This window comes from Dipodomys merriami, unplaced genomic scaffold, assembly GCF_024711535.1.
Source record: "Dipodomys merriami isolate MVZ:Mamm:240054 unplaced genomic scaffold, mDipMer1.0.p SCAF_8, whole genome shotgun sequence".
Classification (NCBI taxonomy): Eukaryota; Metazoa; Chordata; class Mammalia; order Rodentia; family Heteromyidae; genus Dipodomys; species Dipodomys merriami.
This window is the reverse complement of record NW_027206401.1, coordinates 34,486,168-34,511,830: the sequence shown is the minus strand read 5'-3', so window position 1 is coordinate 34,511,830 and position 25,663 is coordinate 34,486,168. Positions and strand designations below refer to the sequence as shown.

Below are 25,663 nucleotides of genomic sequence, written 5' to 3'. Positions count from 1 at the left end.
TGGATCTCTGATTTGTTGCTATAGGCAGATATTTGTTGCTTAGAGAGCAGATGTCAGGGAAAATGGAAATGAGGGGCAAGCTTGCATGGGAACAACTATTGTGGCTTCTTTTGGCCTGCAGAGGTCTTGCTGATTTGTGAGAACTTTCCCCAGGAATTAATATGTTCATCTGATGGGAATCAGGATTCTTCTAATGGAAATCATGGGTTATGCTTTAATCAAACTCCTGCTAGACTGAATCTTAGGATGTTTAACGGGTTTTTATTCTTTCTTTCCTTTTTTTTTTCTTTTAAAGAAAAGGCCTATTTGAAAGGTGAGTGAGGAAGATTTAAGTGTGTGACACAAAAAGGACCAGGGGACAGAAATAGTGGCAGTTGAGAACCCAGGGCAGCGACCCTTAAAGAGATGTTGAAAGTAAACATTTCAGTTAGCAAAGCAATCATGGCCCCGACACCACTTTTAACGGTTCAAAGTTTAAAAAGGGGAATAAAGAAAAACTGAGCCGAGAGAGGTAAAGGTTAAGGCAAGACAGAAACCGTGAGTAGATAGATGCGAAAGGGCTTGGAAATAAGTGAAAAGTGAAAAAAAATTGCTTTATGAATAAACCGTTAAAAAAAACAACATAGTGAGTGAAAAAGCAATTGTGCTTCCAGTTATTACTGAATCACCAGCCCTGTGGAAGCCTGAGACTGACCTGAGCAGTGACTCTGCCCCTACCCTTCACTGTAGCAGTTGGTGGCAGCAATCTCTGTGGGCGGACACTGTTTTCTACTTGAGTGTTCAGTTTCATTGTGATTACCGCCCCCCCCACTACCACATTGTGGGTGGGGCACCTTACTTCCCTGAACACTCACATGCGTGTACTGGCACACGTGTGTGTGTGTGTGTGTGTGCACGCACACATCTCCTCCCACCCCAATTGGTTATCTCTGCAACCTGCTGACACCCCAGGCCTGTTCTTCACCCCTCTGAAGAAAACGCACAGTATCTGCCAACCAAGGAATGGGGATGAGGGGAAAGTGAGTGGCCTGGTAAGAAACGAAGCCAACTGGAGGCTCAGGAGCCCAAAGCCATGGCTTGTCCCCTGACTCCTCAAAGAGGCAAGGTGGTGTCATAGTCAGTGCTCCTCGTCATTCCTGGAGATGTGTTCCCACAGGACACAGCAGCTCTGCACTGAGTCTCTGAGAGTGCAGGTGATTCTCCTCAGGAGCACATCTGGGCTCAGGTGACACAAAGGCGATTGCAATCGTAGCTGCTTTCCCTCCACCCCTTTGCAGAGTTGGGACAGTACAGGGAGCACTAGGGAAGTAGGTCAGTTCCCCCAGTCTGGCTCTATGCTCCTTCAGCTGCCTTGAAGAGGATGGTGAGTGGAAGTGTTGGGGACCACAGGAAGCTAGGTAGACTCAATGTCATGAAATTAGCCAGTGTCCGATAAGGACATGAGCCATTCCCACACTGCAGGCTGCCCACTGCCCCTGACTTCGTACCTCAAGTAGGACAAGGTTCTAGATCTGCATACACAACTAAACACTCATGAGTATCTGCTTTCAAGGCCAGGTGAGGGGGAAATGAGTGGTCATCAATCCCAAGCTGCATGGAAGGGCTTTGTGAGCACTTGATGGGTGAGCACCTCCCTCCACCCTCATCTCTGTGTCAGACTCCAGGTGGCTCATTGGGATCCTAGGGAAAAAAACAACACAGGGAAACTTTGGACCCAGAGAAGCAGTTAATCCAGGCACACAGTAGGGAGTACAATCAAAGAATGAGTCCGGTTCTCATGAACCTATTTCATGAGAAATAGGTTCTGTCCATAGGTTCTGCTGTTCTGTGCGTTGGCCAGTAGGGCTGAGGGTTTCTTGGCAGCACTTGGGAGGTCTTGTTATCTGCTCTTGCTGCTGTTGCAGGAAGTCCTGGCATGTGCAGGTGGAAAGGCTTATGGCAACATACTCTCCTCCCAGAGTTTGTTTGTTTGGTCCTGGGGCTTGAACTCTGGGCCTGGACACTGTCCCTGAGCTTTTCAGCTCAAGGTGAGTACTCTACCTCTTAAGTCTGGTTTTCTGGTGGCTAATTGGAGATAAGAGTCTTATGGACTTTCCTGCCTAGGCTGGCTTTGAACAGTGAGCCTCAGGTGTGAGCCGCCACCACCGCCCGGCTTCCTCCCAGAGTTTTTTTCAGAAGGAAGTAGACAAGACTGGCAAACATTGATGTCAATTGCATGTCAAGATTGATGCCCATGATACCTGACAAGTACACACTGAAACTGGACACCAACTCTGCTTTCTACATTACCAGACTGAGTTTTATAACACTAAGTGACCGTCTTTTGCTTCATCGGGAGCTTGACTCCTATGTAGTTCTAAGATGTGTCAGGAAGAGAAGATTGAGTGTTGGCCTACCATTGTTCAGAATCCATTTCACTTTTTGCTTTGATGTGTGTGTGTGTGTGTGTGTAGTTGGTTTTTTTTTAAAGTTTTTTCCTCGTTTTCATTGCTACCTTCAACTAGTTTTACAAATGGGCTGTAATTTAGCATGTCTATTTCTATACACAGTGTATCTTCATCAGAGTCAGCCTTACCATCCCTCTCCCATCCTCTGCTACCTGTTTCTTCCCCACCTGACTCTTCAAGCTTCCCCGTTCCATTTTCACATATGTGCATTGAGCCTTATGGCTGTATTTGCCCACCATTCCTCTTTCCATTCATCTGCCCCCACCTCCTTTAGGTCCCTCTCTCCCTCAGTCAGGACATATTTCAGTTTCTAACCCTGTGCAAACACTCATGCCTCTGAAGCTGAGGCTCATTCCAGATTTTTCACTTACTGTAAGGTTTTCATCATTCCAGGGGTAGCATCCCTACCCCTCCAAAAGTGCCAAAGAGTCTATCTATATTGCTGGTATTTTAGCAGAAGAATCGATGTCAGGCTTTAGTTCTGTCAGCCACAGGTCAATGGGGTTTCAAAGAGGAAACTGAGGCACCACACTAGCCCCTCCCTCTTAGAGCATGCATCAGAGACCTGATTTCAGCTAAGGGGCACAATGATCCCCAAGGAGGAGGCATGGGGTAATTCAGATTTTTTTTTTGTCAGTTGTGGGTCTTGAACTCTGGGCCTGGGCACTGTCCCTGAGCTCTTCAGCTCAAGCTGAGTGCTCTACCAATTGAGCCACAGTGCCACTTCTGGTTTTCTGGTGGTTAATTGGAGATAAGAGTCTCATGGACTTTTCTACCTGGGCTGGCTTTGAACTGCTATCCTTAGATCTCCACCTCTTGAATAGCTAGGATTACAGGCATAAGTCACCAGCACCCACCTTCAGATGGTTTTTTATGAGTAAACTACCTTGAAAGTCCATTCCATGTTGAAGCATGGAATCTGTGTTTGTTAGAAAGGAGAGGAAATTTGTAGAGTGCTCACCTTGAGCTGAAGAGCTAAGGGACAGCGCCCAAACCCAGAGTTCAAGCCCCACAACCAACCAAAAAAAAAAAAAAAAGAAAGAAAGAAAGAAAGAAAGAAAAGAAAGGAGGGAAATTTATAAATAGACATATTTTCTGTTTCAAGTGCACATAAAAACAAACCATGCTGCTTTTGAGTCAAAGAAGGTATGTTCTCTGTTTTAAACATTGCCCATCTATGGTTGACTGATGGACATGGAGGCAGGATGAAAGTGAGAAAGAGCAGTCCACTCCTCCTTTTTTTTTTGTCTGAAGCAATAGAATTGCAAATGGCACAACTCCATTAAAGATTATCTGAAGACTTTCCATATTCCCATCAACCATATAACTTTTGCAACTAACCGAAACCCTAGGAGATTTATGGTTATCTTGCTTCAAAATGGTAGTTTTTGTTTCCTCTAGTTTTGACCTGCATGCTGCACATGGGTTCCAGACTGAAAATGACATTATCCAAAGCAAACCTTTCAACCCATCCTAGATAGCTCGCAGCTGTTCCAACTCTTCCTCCAATTGGAGTGTACGAGCATGATATATTATTGCTCATCTTTAGCCTGAAGAATTATGTCCTCTTAAAAAGACTGACTGAACAGAAAGAAAAGGAAGCAAGCGAGGAAGGAATCTTACAACTTAGACGTGAGAGAAGCCTCTCCTAAATTCTGGTCTGAATTTTATTCACATCCAATGAGTCCAAAAGAGGTGACTTGGAAATGACCATTCGCTGGTGGACACTCGCTGAGGGTCGGCGAGACACATGTTGGGCTTCTCCAAAAGAGAAGCAGGTATTTCTGAAAGAGTTAAAAAGAAAAAAAAAAGGCAGGGTAATGTCTCTGCTAAAGGTGCAGACTTCCTTCCGTACTTGGGTGTTTCTTCCTTCTAAGGGCTGTTTGAAAGTTTTTCCTGTGCTTCTAACTGAGCAGAAACCACATCATGTCTTTTGTCATCACCTTCTGCTCACCGCTGGAGACCCCGGTGGTTAGAGAGGGAAAGTCCCTTTTGATGGTACATGTGGGGGTAGAAGGTGTTGAGGATTAGGGAGAGGTGCTGAGGGGGAGAATGGAGAGGAGAGGTCCCAAAGCTCATCTCCCTGGCCTCCATAAAGTCCTTAGACCTCTGAGAGGCATGTCAATCTTCTTTCATACTTATCACTACACTCCTCTCTTGGGGTGAGGAGAAATAGATGATTAAGCAAAGAAAAAAGCATTCACTTCAAGGGCTCTGTGGTCCTGGGAAGCCCAAAGAGTGGCCACAATGACACTGCACAGACTGAGAGTAGCTTCTGCCTGTCTCCTTAGCACCTGTCCTGATGGGAGGCTGCCAGGGAACAGAGGAGGTTAGGACAAGGCACTACATCTAGTCTGGACTGTTTTAGAGCAGGCTGTCCTAGGTGCCATTTCTTTTCTCTTTATTTGACACAAACACATTCACCTAAGATGTACCATCTTAAGCACTTGAAGCCTACAGTACAATAGGATGAACTGTATGCTCCTTATTCAACAGGTCTCTAGAACTTTTCTATCTTGCAAAACTGAAACCCAGCCAGGTGCCAATGGCTCACTCCTATAATCCTAGCTACTCAGGAGGCTGAGATCAGAGGGTTGAGGTTTGAAGCCAACATGGGGAGGAAAGTTGGGGAGACTCTATCTCCAATTAACCATTAAAAGAGCCAGAAGTGGAGCTATGTGTCAAATACTAGAGCACTAGACTTGAGTGAAAAAGCTAAGGGAAAGCGCCCAGGCCCCCAATTCAAGCTCCAATGCTAGCACACACTCCAAAAAAAAAAAAAAGAAAAAGAAAAAGAAAAAAAAAGCTGAAACCTTGTACCCGAACACCCAGTGCCCACTTCCCTTCTCCCCTCAGCCCCTGGGTAGTGACACTTGATCGTGCTAGTGATCACAAGTGTTTTCCTTTAGTTAAGACCTTATACCTAATTTCCTTACCAAGACCTCTTTTGAGTTCAAACATCAACAGGCCTGCAGTTGGATTGGCTCTGTCATGAACGTCCATCACTCACTGTGGGTCAGAGTTCCAACCGTATGCCCTCAGCACTCTGGTTAGGAGCACTCTGCTGTTTATGGAGCTGTTATTTGTCCCACCAAACCAGTCAGGAATGAAAATAGCTATCAACTCCTTCAATGTTTACAAGCCTCTTGGGCCATTGCACATGTAATTTAGGGCGGCCATCTTGTCTCCTTCTCTTTCTCTCTCTCAGTGGAATGGAATGTCCTCTCCAGCAACCTGGTGGTTGCTGGGACATATTGAAGAGAATTTGCTAGTCCATCCCTGGTTGATGTCCTCTGTGGTAGCAGATTGTTTGGGTGCTTTGTTGCTCTGCAACACTTCCTCATACAAGTCACTACTAAACAAATCCTCCCTGTAGGTTGTCCAAGAGCAGAGGGCAGTAACGACTCTCACCCAATCAGCACCATCAATTTGTCATTCCCTGAAAATAGAGTCGTCCCTCCAGTCAGTCCTGCTCCCGCCCACCCCAGCGCTGCTTGTTGGTGGGGATGGAGAGGAAGGCCTTTGAGCAATGGCACATTCCAGGGGAGTGGTTCCTTCACATTTACCACACAGCACACAGGGGCGGGACAGCGTGTTGTACCTCCGGCCTGCAGCCACCCTTGAAGTGTTGTTGTTACACAACAGTCATGAACTCTGGAATGTCTCTGCTCATTTACTGCATGACTGTGTCACTGTAAATGACACTGTCAAGCTTCAAGCTCAGAACGAAGTTGGCTTGTTTTTCAATAGATCAGAGTCCCGCCCAGACCAGAACAAAGCTTCCAGGCTTTTACAATATACTTCTTAACTCTGAGACTTTTAAAACACTAGAAATGCTAGGAAGCTAAAAATACAAGGTGAGGTGTAGAAATCATATTCCAATAGTCTTACAGACTCTTGAAAATACTCTGGACTGCTTGATCATCCCATCTGCTGATAAGCTTTCTAGAAATTCATTGAGCACTTCTTAGAGTCATTTTTCATCTTCTCTTAACTCTGGTCATGGCTTTTCCTTCTTTGGTTCATTTGCTGCATGAGGTAAGTGAAGAGAACTAGAGATTAAAGTTCCAGAGAACACATGATTCATGAGTCACACCTATTTTTCCTCTGTAGTATTCATTTAAAATGGCATTGTTCCAGAAGAAGAAACAGAAAGTAAAAATGAGCCTTAAATACAGCTTCTGTGATACAACAATAATTATAAAAAGAATGCCTCACATTTGATGTCTCCCAAATAAGTTACTAGATCTTTCTCAGCCATTGTCTCATTTTATCCTTACAAATACCCTTTGAGGTAAGGGTTTTATTTATTTGTTAGTTAGTGCCAGTCCCAGTTGAACTCAGTGCCTAGGCACTGTCCCTGAGCTTTTGTGCTCAAAGCTATCAAGCTCTATCACTTGAGCCACAGTTCTACTTACAGTTTTTTATTGGTTAAATGGACTTTCCTGCCTGGTCTGGCTTTGAACCACAATCCTCAGATCTCAGCCTCCAGAGTAGCTAGGATTACAGGCATGAGTCACTACTGCTTAGCTTAAGGTACGTTTATATTACATATAACAAAAAACAAACCCAGAATGGGTATATAAATTAGCTGAATCAGGGAAAGAACCTTGAACCAGTGGATCTAGAAAACATTCCTAACTTGTTTAATAGCATATAATAGTAACTGTGGTGGAGCTGTGTCTTTCCTATATGCTCTACATTAGCACATCAGCCTCAATCCCCAAAAACACAGAGATCATTGAAGATGTAATTTCAAATATATTCTGAAACCTTTATCATGTACTATCAAATTAGATAGAGTGGAAGGATGTCTGAAAGGTAATTCACATTGTATAGACATGATTCGTGTATTCTTTTGACCTATTTATTGAATGAAAAGTGCTCAGGAAATCTTCCCTACCAACACTCTTATTTTTAAATCCTCTCATAAGACTCACAAATACATAAAATCCTAAGATTTTTAAAATTCTATTTTTGTCTCAAGTTATGAGTTTATCACCTGTAAATAAATAATTCCAGTGTTTTTACCCATTCATTCATCCATCCATTCAAGGAACATTTATTGCCTGACTGTTATGCTTCAAGCACTGGGCCAGGCCAGGTTGAGTGCCAGTTATGAACAGGACCACGACTTTGACCCAAAGAAATATCTGCTTCAGAAGAGAAAGTGTATTATATAATTCAATTAATTTATTGGCCTCTTTTACATAAATTATCTATTTTAATAACTATTAAAGAAGATCAAATTTGTTTAAAAACAGTAAGGCCTAGCTTTGATTTTTATGTACCCTTTAATTTTATAGGTGCTTTTGATATTTTTTTGCCTATGTTGATCTTTGGGTCAAAGAAGTTATTTGAGTAAGAACAGTATGCCTTTTGACTATATTTGCGTTCAAATAGCTAATAGAAAATTCCACATTCTACATTCTGTTGCATGTGTACTAGCTGCCATGGGTTAGACCATGGGTGACTTTAGCATGGGGCAGTATATCAACAGAGAATATCAACAATAGTGGCTGAGTGGAGAGCCCTTGCCTAGCATGGGCTAGAGGATAACTTCCAGCGCTTCAAGAAACAAGAAACCTTGTTGTCAAAGTATCAACCACAACACTTGTCTAATCTGGTGCCAGATTAGAAAATATGTGCTGTTATGAGTTGGTGATAATTTAGAGTAGGTAGTGATGACAAGAAATGACAAAGAAAGTCCAGCAGGCTCTGTTGGGGGGATGGGTATCATCAGAAACGTGGCAGGTGAATTGAGAGGGTGATTACGGTTGAAGATTTTATATGTATTCATGAAAATAGAACGATGAAACAAGTTGAAATTGTTTTAAGCTGGAAGAAGAATAAGGGTGGGCGATAGAGATGGGTAAGTTTGATTAGGATACATTTTATGCATGTACAGTTGTGTCACAATGAAATCCTTCTTGTATAGCTAACATATGCCAATTTGGCAAACTTTAAAAAAAAGAATAAATGGTTGGTTTCTTGAAATAGGACACAACACTATCTTCAGAAATATGAGTTTCTGGACGAAGTCATAAAGAAAGTTCTAAATTGTTTTAGACTTTTCAAATCTTACATTAAGACATTCACTGCGACGATGTCCTAGGTCTTACCTTCAAAACACTTTCATGTTTAATAAGGATGCACAAAATCTTTTCAGCCAGCCATTGTTTTATGTCAAAGGAATACACTTGAGAGCAGTAGCAAGAACGCTGCGGGTGTTGGGGGCAGCAGGTATCAGGAAATGGAAAGAGCACTGTGCTGGAGAATGTTGGAAGGCAGGTGATCAAGTAGGTTTGACCAGCTGGGTGACTTTAGCAAGACTTCTCCATGTGTTTCCACATCTGCAAAATGCAGTGTTAAACCAGATGACCTCTCAGTCCATTTCTACAAACCAATGTGTGTAAAGCGTATTGCTCAGTGTAATAAAAATGTATTGACATTTACAAAGCCTTGTTGAAATGCCACATCCACCAGTGACACTCCCTTCTAGTCTCTCTGCCTGGCGTGGTGTTTTGGTCACGGTGGCAAAGGAAACCAGGTGGACTTGCCCTGTAGCTCTTGGCTCCGTGCTGGAGGAGCTGATGAGTCAGCATGTGGCTCTTTGCCCTGTGGGTCAGGGCTGCAGGTGCTCAGGAGGGCCTTGGAAGGAGGTTGATGCCAACCCTTTGGGGCGAGGTAGGAACTTGAAATGTGGATGGTTTCAGTAGCCTCTCAGATTCCAGGGCACTTTACTCAAGCTTAGGAGTGTCTCCCTCCATCTTGGCCAAACTGCCACCTTGGATAATTATGCTCTTCAAATGACTCTTGCATTTCAGTGCCATGTGGCATCCATGCTTCCTATTGCCCCATGTGGCGGAGTTTGCAGGTTATTTTCCAACCCATAAACCTGATGGCAAGGCTTTTATTGGTTGAGGTGTGGAGTCTAAAGACTAAAGGAAACATTCATTACTCTCCCCCATCCCTTTTCCTTAAGGGCAAAAGAAACTTACTAGCTCAGAAACACAAAACAAAAGAAACTGATGTGGACACTGGACTCACTCTAGGTGGAGGTCTTAGAAATCCCTGAAGAGATTCAGGAAGATTAAACACAACATTTAGTGTCTGCAAGCCTTTTTTGTTTTGAAGGGGTAATGGGATTGCGAAACTGCAGAGCTGTATGATCCTTAAGCTAGAAGATGTCGACATAATTGTTTTGAGGTCCACCAATCAGACCACACATTTTGAACTACCAGATCATAATGAGTGTTCATTAGGCATCATGATAACAACACCCTCCTTGTTTATTAACAAAGAAGCATTCTCCTCGTGTATCACCCATGACAGCTGATGCAGGACAATTAAAGTCATCTACTCATTCCCTCTTTTTCCTGATTTATTCAGGAGCTGTCATGTGCTCAGGGTGTGCTTTTCCTCCTGCAGATTTTCCTTCCTTCTTCTGTCCCCTCTTTTGTCTTCCTCTGAGCTGAATTAGATTCCCCTCTGGAGAGGAAATCTCTTCCTCTGTTCAGTCAAGCTCACTGGACGATGCTTAACTTTAACTTTTCCAGGTCACTAGGACACCATTCTGTGAACTGGAGTCAACACCTGCTAGATGGAATTCCAAAACCTGAAGGCATCTGCCAGCCTCCCAAGATGACCGATTTTTCTAGAGCAGTTGTTTACTCTCCTCGCTAGGACAGCCAATGGGTTATCTGTTCTGAGTCTACATGTACATGCTGGGAACATGTTCTACTTTCAGAACATATCTAGATATCTAGGTTATTTTTATCTACTTGTTTTATTGGTCTTTCCTTTGACTGGCTGTAATTTAGGCAAATTATTTAACCTTTCAAATACCATGTGCTTCTCTCTTAAATATGTATCACTGGCAAAATTGAGGGTTTTGTTTATTTTGATTCATTTATTTTGTTTTGTTTTGAGGCAGAGTCTATGTAGCTCAGGCTGGCCTGCAACCCACTATGTAGCCCAGGCTAACCTTAAATTTATAATCTTCCTGCCTCAGCTAGAGTGCTGGGATTACAGGTATGCCCAGTTATAGTTGAGTATTTATCCAATATTTCTGAGACCCATCCTATGAGTATAATGTTGTGCTTTACTTTGGGAGTTTCAAGACAGCACAATGTTTGCGCTAGTCCACTAGGTACTTGCAATCTCATTAAAACACAGTTTGAAATACAGATGGATCTGATCCCCAGCTCAACAAAGGAAGGAAAGAAGGGAGGGAAGGAAAGAGGGAGGGAGGAAGACGGGAGGGAAAGGAAGAAGGAGCAGAGAAAAGGAAGAAGGGAGGGGAAAAGGAAGAGCAAACATTTACACATGAGAATAAAACTAACAATGCAAAACAAGGAGCAGTATGACACAATTATATGTACAAGAACATTCATTGCAACATTTCTCACTATAATAACATTTTGGAAAATGTCTAATAGAAAACTGGTAAGATAAATTACAATCATCTATATGAGGGACTACTATGTTGTATTTTTTTAAAAAATGAGGCAGCTCTGTTTATGCTGAAATGGAAGAGACCTAAATATAACTTTAAGAGACTGAAAGAGAAAGTATAATAGTGTACTGTGTTTTCATTTGTGAAAGGGAAAAACAGGAGTATATATACACATGCATTGAATTTGCCTTGTTTTGTTTTTGTATTGCTAGGAATCAAACCCGGGGCCTTGCACATGCTAGGCAAGCCCTCTACCACTGAGCCACATCTCCAGTGTTCACACTGAATAGCTTTGAACAGATTCGCTGGAATCTGGCACTGTGCATGCCTTCAGAGAAGAAACAGGAGATATAGTACATCGTGGAGAAGAGCTTATTTACTAGTCTTCTATAACTTTTGAATTTTGTACCAGGCTCATATTTTGTGAAAAAGAATAAATAATATTTAAAAACATGCCCTAGCCAGGTATTGTTGGCTCACACCTGTAATCCTAGCTCCTTAAGAGGCTGAGATCTGAGGATCATAGTTCAAAGCCAGCCAGCCTGGCAAGAAAGGCCATGAGACTCTTATTCTCCATTTGCCAAAAAAGTTAGAAGAAGAGCTGTGGCTCAAGTGATAGAATACCAGCCTTTAGCAAAAGATGATCAGGGATAGTTCCAGCCCCTGAATCCCAATCTTAGTATATCAGTGCATGTGCCCCGATAAACACACAGACACACAGACACACAGACACACAGACACACAGACACACAGACAGACAGACAGACACACACACACACACACACACACACACACACACACACACACACACACACACACACGTGCCCTGATCCTCTGGCTAGCTCTCCTACTGAGAACCAAAGAATTATGAGAGACACGTAGGGAGAGAATTTTTCATAGAGGTCTGAAGATGTAGTGAATTCATTTCAAGAGGTTTTGAGATTGCTCTACTGAAGGAAGGGGTGGGTGTTTCCTGCCCTGTCTCCTTCCAGTTAGTTCCAACCTAATGCTTCTGACATTAAGAGAAAGCTGGAGAGGTTTGTAATGGAGGCCCACATGCATGACATGTAACATGACACTTTAGGTTACCATTTCAGAACCATTATTCAAAAGGGAGTCAGAGGGACACAGGAGAGCAAGCTAGAAGGTTCTTGCTTCCTGAAAACCTATAGCAACTGTCACATTTGTGGGTATCCTCTGTCACTTGAATCCCCATCATCATGTAGAGAATGAAGTGGTCCTGGCCCTTGTCATAAGATGGCTCATGTCATCTCAGCTCCAAATTTCTCCTGGTTAATCCTTATACAGGCAGGTTCTAGAGCACAGTGACCTTCAGAGCCACATCAGGCCTCAAGGGCAAAGCTGGAACCTCATGCTAGATCTTCTAACCCACTGTGCTCTCACAACACTACTGCATCCCGACAGTCCCCCTGGGACTGTCTGTAGCCATGGCACAAAGGCATAGTAGTGATGTCTCCAAAACTCAACACTATGAGGGCAAACAGGCTAAGTCACACTTAGAACTTGCCTGAAGGAAGTTCCAAGGAAAGGGTGAGGATCCAGAAAGTTCCTTCTCCTGCTGGAGATGAGGTGGGTGATATAAAATACACACACACACACACACACACACACACACACACACACACACACACACACACACACACACACACATTCTAGGTCAGATACCCTTCAAGGGTATTTGCCTGTCATGGACCAAGTTTCTGTATCAAAAATGTGTACTTTGAAAACCCATCACCGGGGGCTCATACCTGTTATCCTAGCCACTCAGGAGGCTGAGATCTGAGGAGGGTGGTTCAAAGCCAGCCCAGGCATGAAAGTCCATGAGACTCTTATCTCTAATTCTCTACCAAAAAAGCCAGAAGTGTTGCTGTAGGTCAAGTGGTAGAGGACTAGTCAAGCAAAAAAAGCTCAGGGACAGTGCCCAGACCCTGAGTTCAAGCCCTAATACCAACACACACACACACACACACACACTGTGTGTACCTTGAAATATATTGATTTCTATCAATCGTGGGTTACATGCAACTTCCTACAGTCTCAGATTCTTTTTTTTTGTAGGTCATGGGGCTTGAACTTTGGACCTGGGCAATGTCCATGAGCAACAACGCCACTTCTGGTTTTCTGAGTGGTTTATTGGAAATAAGAGGCTCACGGACTTTCCTGTCTGGGCTGGCTTTGAACCATGATCCTCAGATCTCAACCACCGAAGTAGCTAGGATTACAGGCGTGAGCCACCAGTGCCCAGCTCTCAGAGTCTTTTTATAGTAAGAATAAAGCAGTAAATAAGTCGAGAGTTTTTGCCTTTTTTCTCTATTGAAAAACAAGTATCTAGTAATTATTCTAATTTTTGGAGAGGCCAAAATTCTTCTCACTTGAAACCCATTTCTCTTTTGCTCTTTGATGCCACCTCATGTAATCAAATCTAGCCTAGAGGTGACTGGACTTGGGGACCCCTGGTTGGCTGTGGAAGCTTCATTCTTCCTGGGTGCTGGCCACCTACATCTTGCCAGAAATCTCACCTGTGTACTTTGACAAAGTTTACTTTCTATTTACTAAGATGAGCTTCCTCTTTCATAATGACTTCAGCAAACAGGCTCTGGACTACTTGGAGTTCATGTGGACAAGAACCAGCTTATCTTAGTCCTGCCTCAAATCTCTGCCCATTTCCATAGACACCTGACTTAATCTAGTCTCATCCAACGCCTCCTGCTTTTGTAGTGGAATTTCCACCACCTAAGCAGCATGACTCAAAGTGGATCATCCAGCTGCTTAAGGTATGCCTTTGGAGCTCAATGTTTACAACAAAAACCACCAACCATCTTGTTTTTTCAAAGGTGATAGCCCAGCAGCTTAGCAGCACAGAGAGGATTTCCCCATTCCTGGGTAGAAGCAGGGAGCCTTTCTCTTGACTTTCCTAACTATTGAGTGGCTCTCATTGAAAAGTTTCAACAACCAAGTCTTGGTAGATAAACAGGTGTTGGCACTTACAGATGGGGTTAGGAGGGGAAAGCAGAGAGAGAGAGAGAGAAAGGGAGAGCAAAGGAAGAGGTGATATTGTCCAGTAAGAACTGTACTCTTTACCTGACTTATGAAACTGTAACTCCTTTGTATATCACCTTTATAATAATGATACAAATTTTGTTTGAAAAAACACCTAAGCTAACTCACTCCTTACTTCCAGCCACAGCACAGGGGCTCTTCAGCCTGTCTTCGTACATGACTCTACGAACATTTGAGGAGAAGCACTTGGTCTCTAAATGGATAATGCCCCATCTTTAGCCTTGGTCATCTCATTTACCAAACTGGTGTTTAATTAACAACTAAAGACTGCGCTTCCTTATAGGTGAGTTTGTGTTTCATGAGATCATAAAGCTGAAGAATAAGTTGTTCAAGCTCACTGCTTCCTCAAGGAGCCCTGGCGTCTGGCCTGAGCCCAAGTGCTTTCACTTCTTACTTCCTCCCCAGAGGATTCCTCTGGAGACACTGACAAGCAGCCCAGATATATATCCTGATTACAGATTATATCACAGAAATGGCATATGTATGAGAATCGGCTGTTATTTTGACAATAAGACCTCATCCTTTCAGAACACTGACCTCTAATGCCACACAGGGGTGGCTCACACTTGTAATCCTAGCTACTCAGAAGGCTGACACCTGAGGATTGTGGTCCAACGGCAGCCCAGGCATTAAAGTCTATGAGACTTTTTTTTTTTTTTTTTTTTTGTCAGTCGTGGGGTCTGAACTCTCGGCCTGGGCACTGTCCCTCAGTCCCTCAGCTCAAGGCTAGTGCTCCACCACTTGAGCCACAGCACCACTTCTGGCTTTTTCTGCTTGTGGTGCTAAGGAATCGAACCCAGGGCCTCATGCATGCAAGGCAAGCACTCTACCACTGAGCCATCTTCCCAGCCCCATCTATGAGTCTCTTATCACCAATTAACTAGTAAAAAGCTAGAAAGTGCCAACTGTGAGTGGAAAAGCTAAAGGACAGTGCTCAGGCCCTGAGTTCAAGTCCTAGTACTGGAACAAAAAGGAAAAAAAAAACAAAAAAATAAAAACAAAAAAATATCCTGATCCACCAGAAATGGGGTTCATAACATCCAGTGCTAAAACTCAGCATGTAGTGAGTTAGTGGAGCCCCTCATTTTGAGTCATTTAGACTAGAGTCTGGATACTTTGTGCCCAAAAACGCAGGATGAAAGGGAAGATACAGACAAATCAGCCTCCAACAGTGGGCAGCAGAGGCAGCTGAAAACTGAGCATGGTGAAGAGCTTTACCAAGTCATCAAGGTGAAGCCTTGTTGCGGGGAATGATAGCTCCACCCATAGCTTTCCTGACCCGGAGAAATGCAGTGACTGTGTTCATCATCCTGTGTTCCATCACCAAGACAAGTACAGAGCAGGACCAAGTGCAGTATCATGAAAAGACTCATGTAAAGGAATTCCCATGCACTCCTGTTGAGGTTTTATTTCCTGAAACCTACCATAACACCAAGAGTAAAGGTGACTCATTCTCCCTAAGCCTTGTGGATGGCCAAGTTTTACTTTATGTATTTGCATGCAACTTATCCTAAAGATAAGGTGTACCATCATTTATGAAACTAGGTTCTGATGACCAGAATATTATATCACTGAGTGACAGGTTCTCAGGTTATGAAGCAATAGCTCCCAGTCACTTCCAGAGTCTAGGAAGTATGTGTGACGGTTTCATGAGACCCTGCATTTCTACTAGGGCAGGCTTCATGGCTGATCCAGGCAAGAGTTGAGGCAGGCTTGGGATGGCGGCTACTTGGCACACAGAAAAATCTCCTAATCCCTTTGGAGGACCTGGAATGTATCCCTCCCTTTTTTGAATAATGCTACTTTACTTCCTGGATTATAAAGATATGATTTTACTAGAGGGAAAGGAACTGGATTTGTGGCACATTTTTGTGTGATTATTTCAGTTAATTCCTGTATGCAAAATGAACTTGTCAGTTTTGACGTGACAGGATGAAGCAATGGAGTTTTACATTTGAAATTCACCTATTCAAAATCCCTAGATTATTACTAACTTAGCTTTGTTTTGTTTGTGCCAGTACTGAACCTGGAACTCAGGACCTTGAGTTCTTGCTTGACTTTTCTAGTTAAGGCTGGTGCTTTATCACTTGAGCAATACTTCCAGCTTTTTGCTAGTGATGAGAGTCTCATGGATTTGAACTTCAGTCCTCAGTCCTCAGCTCCTGAATAGGATTACAGGTGGAAACCACCAGCTTCCAATCCTACCTTAGTATTTGGTTAAAGAACATTTTTTAAAAATTTTTTGTCAGTAGTGGGGCCTGACCTCTGAGCCTGGGCATTGTTCCTCAGCTCTTTAGCTCAAGGCTAGTGCTCTACCACTGGAGCCACAATGCCACTTCCAGCATTTTCTGCTTATGTGGTACTGAGGAACCAAACCCAGGGCTTCATTAATGCAAGGCAAGCACTCTACCACTGAGCCACCTTCCCAGGCCCAAGAACATTTTTATTATCTTATTATGGAAAATTTCAAATATTCTTAAGAGCAAAATGAATTTCTGTGTACTCATCACCTAGCCTCACCTGTTAACATTTTGTGTCAAATAGTACACAATTAAGCCTACGTGGAACACCTGCTATTTAAATTTTCCAGCAGGCTGGAATTATTTGGGGGTGGCCTCCAGGAGACCAGAACAGTCAAGCAGTGAATGTGATTAGAAGGGTGTCAGTGTGAACTCCACACAGGTTGAAGGTCCTCATTTGTGATTCATTTTTGGCTCCTCTCTCTCTCTCTCTCTCTCTCTCTCTCTCTCTCTCTCTCTCTCTCTCTCTCTCTCTCTCTCTCTCTCTCTCTCTCTCTGTCTGTCTCTCTCCTCCTTCCTTCTCCTTCCTTCCTCCTTTTTCTTCCCTCCCCCACTCCCTGTAAATGTTTCTGCTTGGAGGGCATTACTGAACTTTCAAAACTTTGTTTAGACCTGGGTTTGTTAGAATAAGTTAGTTTTTGGCAAATGATTTTTGTTCTGGAGCAGAAGACTTCGGACAGTATAAAATCCCTGTTCCCTGAGGATGGACAGGACCTGGAAAAAAGGCTAAATGCTGTGATGTAAGAAAGCCAGATTCACAGGATTGGTCAGAATGAGTCCAGCGAGTATTTCTTTTAAGATGATGTCTCAGGAATTATTTATATTTAAAACATTTTTATTGCCAGTGACTAGGACTTGGGAATGGTAGGAAGGAGAAAGTAGTATCCTTTAAGTATTAAAAAAAGAAATAGGGCTGGGAAGGTGGCTCAGTGGTAGAGTACTTGCCTTGCATGCTCAAGGCCCTTGGTTCAATTCCTCAGCACCACATAAGCAAAAAGAAAAAAAGCCGGAAGTGGTGCTGTGGCTCAAGTGGTAGAGGGCTAGCCTTGAGCTGAAGAGCTGAGGGACAGCGCCAAGGGCCAGAGTTCAGGCCCCATGACTGGACCAAAAAAATAAAATAAATAAATAAATAAAAATAAAAAAAAGAAATAGCTTTGTTGGGCACTGGTTGTCTTGCACTTATAATCCTAGCTACCCAGAAGTCTGAGATCTGAGGGTTGTGTTTGGAGCCAGCAAGAAAATCTGTGAGACTCTTATAACCACTAAACTATAAAAAAAGACAGAAGTAGAGCCAGTAGTAGAGCACTAGCCTTGAACAAAAGAAGCTCAGGGACAGTGCCCAAACCCTTAGTTCAAGCCCCAGGACTGCCAAGAAAAAAAGCTTAAACACATGATTTTTAGCGGTGGGAAAATATTATGGAATTGAATATAGAAAGGAGAATTACTGTTAAGAAATATTTTTTAGCTAATTTTAGCTAGTTTTGTTTTAATTTGTTTTTTATGATAGCAAGGATTGAACTCAGGGCAGGTGTTCTACTATTTGAGCCATGCCTCCTTTTTGTTTTGGTTATTTTCAGGTAAGGTCACTCTTTATGTACAAGCCAAAAGTGCAAATCTCCTACTTGTGTTTCTCCAGACACATAATACTGTGCCTAGTCACTGAGCCCTGAGTAACACTCACGTCCAGCTATTGGTTGAGATGAAGTTTCATGAACTTTTATGACAAGCTGGCCTCAAACTGGGATCTACAAATCTCTTCTGCCAAGTATCCAGAATTACAGGTTTGAACCACCACCTCACCTGGCTTGCTGTTTTATATGCCTTAGTTGAGATAAGATGACATTCAAAAGTTGTCTGCCACCTCTTTTCTGAGCAGTCGTGACAACTGGCTCTTCACCTTAGGAAGAATCATTTGGATGGAACATTTCACTTCTGCCCTATAAGATAATTATGGCAGGACTTTCTTCTTCCTCTCTTTTGTGCTTGACTGACAAAGGCATCTTCTACCTTTGAGAGGATTTTGCAGCGGGAAGTACATGCTATCACAGCTGTCAGAAGAAAGGAATTGAGCTCTGAATGATAGTCCACGGGGTTCAATATTGTAAGAACATCTCTGATTGGTATATGTTAACCTGACTATGAAAAAAGTTATCCTAGAATTCTGGCCCACACCCATCCCACTTTGTCCAGGAGAATTCATGTGGGTGGAGTCTGAACTTGTCATCAAGGCTGAAGCCTGGTGGGTAGCTCACACTTGTAATCCTAGCTACTCAGGAGGCTGAGATCTGAGGATCCTGTTCAAAGCCAGCCAGGGCAAGGAAAGTCTGTAAGACTCTTTATTTATTTATTTATTTATTTATTTATTTATTTATTTATTTATGGGTCCAGTCATGGGCCTGAACTCTGGGCCTGGGCGCTGTCCTCAGCTCTTCAGCTCAAGGCTAGAGCTCTACCACTTGAGCCACAGCGCCACTTCTGGCTTTTTTCTTTTTGCTTATGTGGTGCTGAGGAATCGAACCCAGGGCCTCATGCATGCAAGGCAAACGCTCTACCACTGAGCCACCTTCCCAGCCGAAGACTCTTATATCTAGTTAACCACCAGAAAACCAGAAGTGGCCATGTGGCTCAAGTGGTAGAGAACTAGCCTTGAGCTGAAGAGTACAGGGACAGCCCCAGGCCGAGTTCAAGACCCATGATGACAAAAAAAAAAAAAGTGAAGCCTGCCTGGCTGAGAGGACAATTGCCCTGGATGAAGGGATGGATCTGCCAACAGCCTCCTCCCACCATCCTGACTTCTGCCTGAGGTTGAGGAGAGAGACAGAGACACAGTGAGACTAAGCAAGAGAAAGAGAGAGCCAGATAGACTTGAATCCGGCATCACGGAAGCCATTCCAGTTGGTGAGGAATAACTGGCTTCCTGGAGTTGTGTCATGGAGTCCCCATAGCTTCAAAAAGGCAGGTCTGAGTTCTAGGTCCAAAAGCAAACAAATGCCACTTTCTGAAATCAAAGGTGCCAGGTGACAATGCTTCTTATCTGTAATCTTAGCCACTCAAGAAGCTGAGAGCTGAGAATAAAGGTTCAAAGCTAGTTGAGGCAGAAAAGTCTGTGAGCCTCCTCTTATCTCCAAGCAACCATCACAAAGCCAGAAGTGAAGCTGTGGCTCAAGTGGTAGAATGCCAGCCTTAAAAAAAAAAAAGCTCAGGCCGGGCGCTGGTGGCTCACGCCTGTAATCCTAGCTACTCAGGAGGCTGAGATCTGAGGATCGCAGTTCAAAGCCAGCCCGGGCAGGAGAGACCGTGAGACTCCTATCTCCAATAAACCACCAGAAAACTGGAACTGGCGCTGTAGCTCAAGTGGTAGAGCGCTCGCCTTGAGCTGAAGAGCTGAGGGACAGAGCCCAAGCCCAGAGTTCAAGCCCCATGACCGACCAAAAAAAAAAAAAAAAAAAGCTCAGGGACAGCACCCAGGCCCTGAGTTCAAGCCTCAAGACTGACATGAATAAAATGATCAATATAAACTAGTAAAAGGAAAGGAAATAAAATTGTAGATAATGACAACACTTCTCGACAGCTCTGTACTGAGCAACAAGACCAGACTGTTTGGACTGAGCAGAGACGCCCTAGGAGGGAAAGAGACTCCCCAGCAGGATGAGGACTCAGATCTCATCAATCTTCATGGTAAAGAGCTATGGGCATCTTGTATCCCCAAATGATAAAACAGTACATAATCATCATAAAATGAAAAGTTCATTTATATGTTAGTTATGAGAGCTATCTCATAAGTTTGTGTGGTTTTTTGTTTTCTTCCTTATGGCATGTTACATCTTTTATATTGATCTTTTCTTCGATAAGAAATGTACCATTTTTCATTAGAAAATATGAAAACATCTGGAATTTAACAGTTTTGCTTTAAGTGTCCTGCAAGGGTGCTTTCCCGAGCTGGTGTGTGAAGAGACAAGCCCAACCACCATCACCACCAACTACAAATTTTGGGGTGATAAGGGGTAGGGGCGAAGGAGGCAGGTTGTTTGGTGGTACATGTGTCTGTGTGTGTGTATGTGTGCATGCATGCACGAGCACACACACGCATACACATGTACACAGCCTGGGTGCTAGTCCTGGAGCTTGAACTCAGGGCCTGAACTCTGTCCCTGAGCATTTTTGCTCAATGCTAGCACTCTACATTTGAGCCACAGTCCCAATTCTGCTCCTCCCCTCTTCTTAATGGAAGATAAGAGTCTCGTGCATGTTACTTCCCTGTCTAGCTTTGACCTGTGATCCTCAGATCTCAGCCTCTGAGGTGTGAGCCCCTAGACAACAGGCTTTGGGGACCAGGGAGGCAGATCAGAAGACAAAGCTGCCAGTGAGGAAAGAGAGGGGTAAGACTGGAAGCAGGCTCAGCTGACCACCTCAGCAGCTTCTCCAAGGTGGGTGACTTGCACAAGAGACCTTTGCGGTGTGTGTGGTGGGCAGGGGGCTGGGAGTAGGCATGGGCAGAGTGTAGATTTCTAGGTCTCATCCCAGAAAACCGGACTGGAAAGATTTGCAGTGAGGCCCAGGAATCACAGGTGATTCTTGAAAGTACTCTCTTTAAAACCTGCTGCATGGCCCAGAGAGCCTCGCTGATAGGAGAAAATGCACGGTGAGGGTTTCCCTGGGCATCCTGTGCTCACTTCAGCCCAGGAGCTGCCTCGCACAGTGAGCAAGGAACTCAGTCCTTCTGGTTCCGCAGAAACTCCTCCTGCAGTGATGTAACACTGGCTGTCCAAGGGTGGGTGCTGTCACCTGGGTTCCTGCTTCACTTGCTTCTTGACTGACAACTCGAGGGCGGGGCACTGACTTCCCTGGGCCACCCACTATAGTCCCTCTGGTGACACACACTGTCAAGACACCTTCTGGGTGGTATCAGAGCCACACAAAGGGCAAAACACCATCAAGTCTTTGTGCCCTCTCTCGGGGGAAGTCTTCTTTGTCAAAAGTATTTCAGAAAGGAGAAACATTATATTGCTCCTCAAAGTACCCCCACTGAATTTGATCTTTCTGTTGTTGCTTTAAAAGGAGTCTGGTGGTAGCTCACACATGTAATTCTAGTTACTCTGCAGGCTGAGATCTGAGGATCGTGGTTCAAAGCCAGTCATGAGACTCCAATTAAGCACCAAAAAAGCTGAAAATGGAGCCATGGCTCAAGTGGAAGAATGCTAGCCTTGAGCTAAAAAGCTCAGGGGCAGCTCCCAGGCCCTGAGTTTAAGCTCCAGGACTGGTGTAGACACACACACACACACACACACACACACACACACACACACACACACACACACACACATACACACACACACACACACACACACACACACACACACACACAACAACAACCACAACAACATAAAAAAACCCAGCAGTATTCTAGGTCAAACATAAGTAGTGGACATCTATAATCCCAGCACATGTAAGACTGAGGAAGGAGAATCTTGCATTGAGTCCAGCGTGGGCTACTTACCTCCTACCAAAAAAAAAAAAAATAGCACTTGAGCTGTCGTATCTGAGGCTGATGTGACTTCGTTCATCATAAAGGGGAGAAGGCATATACCAAACAGAGTCATCTCTTTTCTGACAGTGCCAGCAACTTTGGGCTCTATTATCTATAAATAAAGCTTTGTTTTTGTTTTTGTTTTTGGGTCCGGTTGTGGGGCCTGAACTCTGGGCTGGGCGCTGTCCCTCAGCTCTTCAGCTCAAGGCTAACGCTCTACCACTTGAGCCACAGCGCCACTTCCGGCTTTTTTCTTTTTGCTTATGTGGTGCTGAGGAATCGAACCCAGGGCCTCAGGCATGCAAGGCAAGCGCTCTCCCACGGAGCTACCTTCCCAGCCCCTAGATAAAGCTTTGAAGTCCAGCAGTGGGCAGCTTCCTCCGAGGGGGAGACCCCGGATGAACACATGTCCCCTCTACTTGTTTACCCTATGTGTTGCTTCCGAGCACTCTGGCTGGGGTTGGCATCACAGAGGCCTGAAGTCCAGGCCTCTGTGTAGGAGGCCCAGCACTGCAAGACCCAAGTAAACTTCCAGTGGTTAATGGATGTGCACTTTACTCCTGTGGACTATTTGACTACCTTGGCTCAGTATAAGATTATTATGGTTATTACTAAAATTGGTTTTAATAATAGCAACAGCCATAAACATCACATTGGTGGGAATGAAGCTTAAAAGAACAATCCCCAGGGATTTAGAAGACCAACTAACCCAACAGAAAGCTTATTTTCTAAAAAAATCATTTCCCCCTCAATACCATCTTCATTGTGCATAGTAATCACCACTTGAATGTTCAGTGTTCAGGCCACATGCTGGATTTTTTATTTTTTTTTAAGGAAAGGGCAAGGTGAATGGAGGGGAAATACAGCCATGATGTTCAATGCACTTCTGTGAAGATGGAACTGTGTACTTGGCTGGAGTGGGGGGGAGGGGTGTGGGCGCCTTGGGATAAATGGTGGGAAGAGTGAAGGAAGATGCATTGTAGTCTTATAACTAAAGGGAAGCAATATGTATTCCAGGGGCCCTACAAAAGAATAATAGGGGAAGCTGCTTATCAGTTCTAAGTTCAGAGGCGCTAAGAGTTCTGTGAATCTAAGCAGTGTGTACTTGTACTCTGGCCTGTGGGCAGTCAAGGGAAAGAAGCAACAGGCCCAGGCAGACAGGAGAGAAAGAGGAAGTGAGGCAGGTGCAAAGAGATTTGCTGGCTGGAGGGATTACTGACTGCAGGCCTTCCGCAGAGTTGATCCTGTCTGCCTTCAGCTCACGGGGCTTGCCAAGGAAGGAAGAGCCACCAACCACATCAGCCTGAGATTCCTCTGAGATGAAAGGAATGCCAGTGGGCGGCCCAAGAGGGGCACACTTGAGGGGTGGCAGGGGAGAGGGAAGAGGGCAGATACCATGAAGACATTGCAGAGCAAGTCCATGATGACTGAAGCTCCGGATTCCTTATCTCCAGAGATGAAGCCTCCAGGCAGCCTAGGCCTCCCTCCAGCTTCTACAAATAAAATTTACAATATCTCCTTGTACAGCCATCCAAGTTGTGCCAGATGATTCTACATGATTATGTGTGACAAAGAGGTGTGTAACAGGGTGGCTGCCTGGTTCCCCAATTCTCTGTATCACAGAAGTGAATCAACTTTGAAAGTCTGAGTAATTCAGGGCAGGGCTACCACCATACTTGGGTTGCTGTTTCCTAAAGAAACTGGGATCTTTCCCAAATTTCCCAGATCTAGCTGGGGAGCTGGCCTAGGTAAAAGTATTGGATGATACCCAGCTACCACAAGACCAACCTATCGCTGCTCAGGAGGAATTTCCCTATCAAAGGCCACAAGTGTGAAATTATGCTTTCAAACAACACCTTCTCAAATGAAAGTAGAGTTCCGGGTGAGGAGGTGCTGACCAGGGGGACGCAGCGACTGCAGGTCAAATGTCAGCCTATAAACTGTCAAGATGACACGTGATGAGGGCCTGGTAGAGGATGATTCATACGGGTCCCCCAGTACCAATGGGCTATTGGCATGTGGGGACAGTTGGTAGTTGTTTGTAGGCTGATTTGCAAGGAAATCACACATTATTAGGCCTTGGGGTTGGAGCTACTTATGGCCGAAGCTTCTTGGAAACTAAAGGAGGCTTTTAAGACTGGGCCTCCTGCACAGAGGCCTGCACAGGCTGTGTTAGTCACACCAGGCCCAACCAGATTGCTTGGAAGCATCACATATGGCAAACAAACGGGGAGGGAGGGGGAGAGAGCACATGTGCTCATCCTGGGTCTCCCTATACTATGCTCTCCCTCAGAGGAAACAGCCCACTCCTGGAGTTCAAAGCTTCCCCACAAGCTCAGAAGTAGGAAGCTGGGACAATACATATCAGCTTACTGGGTCCTCTGGGTATAAGCCCACCCTGGAGCCAGCTCCTCAGCCACACTGGAAGCGAAATCTACAGCTGGCAGGGAAGACACTGGGCTGAGGAAGGCTTGCTCCAGGGAGCCTGGCTGAGCCAGCAATTACTTTTTATGACATGGCATACATTATGATGATGGTTTCATTTGTGCTTATTGCCTTCTATTAAAAAGCAGCTTGAGTAAGACGATTACGGGGCATCAGTCTTCCCACCTCAGGAATCGACTCTCAAATTTTCAGAGAACTATTGTTTTTCCTAGACATGTCATTATTATTATTGGTTTTGCTCTGGTTGTGATATGTAAATGACTGGCTGTTACATCGCTCTTTTTATTAGCCATTACTCACAACCCCATTGCTTTGAGGTAAACAGAGATGTGCCCCGTAGGGCACTGGGAGGTCAAGCAAGCGATGCAAAGTCTCTCTGGGGACCAGGATGCTAGAAGCAGTCTTCTTATTCCTTGCCTAACCAACTTGCCAGAGCCAGCCTGAGGCGCTGTGAGCGAACACAATGATATGTTCAGAGTGGTGTCAGCCCACTTAGCTGGCACCACTGAACATAGGACTAGAGTCCTATGTTCCTATGTTCCAGGCCTATGGTCCTATGTTCCAGGCCAAGTTTTACCATGGGCCTCTGATGCACTTAGCTTGGGGATGCCTTGCAGAGACAGTCTACTGATAGACAGTATGGCCTACTTTGAAGACATCCCCCAAATGAAGACCCAGTTTTTGCAAGCTTGAAGATGCCTGCGTCCTGAGTTGGAATGAAAGCCTAGCAGTCCATGAACACAACCCACCATTAAGCCTCCCTTAACATGTCTAAAAGCAAACTTGAATTCTATCAGTGGAATCTCTTGGTCACCCAGGAGAAAAATACCTTAGAGTTACTGTCAATTATAAAATATGTTTCTTAGTCAGCCACCAGTGGCTCACACCTGCAATCCTAGCTATTCAAGAAGCTAAGATTTGAAGCTTAAGGTTCAAAGTCAGCCCAGACAAGAAGTCTGAGAGACTCTTATCTCCAATTAACCAGCAAAAAGCCAGAAGTAGAGATGTAGTTCCGTGGTTGATCATCAGTCTTGAGCAAAAAACTAAGGGATAGTGCTCAAGTCCTGAGTTCAATAATATATGTGTAATATATAATAATATATGTAATATATAATATATACACATATTTAATATATGTATGTATATGTAGATGTATTATATAATATATACATATAATCATATATGTATATTATATGTGTATTATGGCATAGTGTATATATGGCATGTTGTATATTCTATAATGTACATATCTATGATTTTTTTTTTTGGTCCAGTTGTGGGGCCTGAACTCTGGCCCTTGGCGCTGTCCCTCAGCTCTTCAGCTCAAGGCTAGCCCTCTACCACTTGAGCCACAGTGCCACTTCCGGTTTTTTTCTTTTTGCTTATGTGGTGCTGAGGAATCGAA

At 44.1% G+C, this 25,663-nt stretch overlaps 1 long non-coding RNA gene across 1 annotated transcript in view; it reads left to right on the top strand.

Moving 5' to 3' along the window:
- Positions 1-19,929, top strand: part of LOC138819145 (uncharacterized) — a 21,313-nt gene extending 1,384 nt beyond the window's left edge. Inside the window, exons 2-3 of the long non-coding RNA XR_011369329.1 lie at positions 14,108-14,269; positions 19,858-19,929. This is a non-coding gene — a long non-coding RNA (uncharacterized lncRNA). The remainder of the gene's footprint in view (positions 1-14,107; positions 14,270-19,857) is intronic.
- The last annotated feature ends 5,734 nt before the right edge of the window (positions 19,930-25,663 follow it).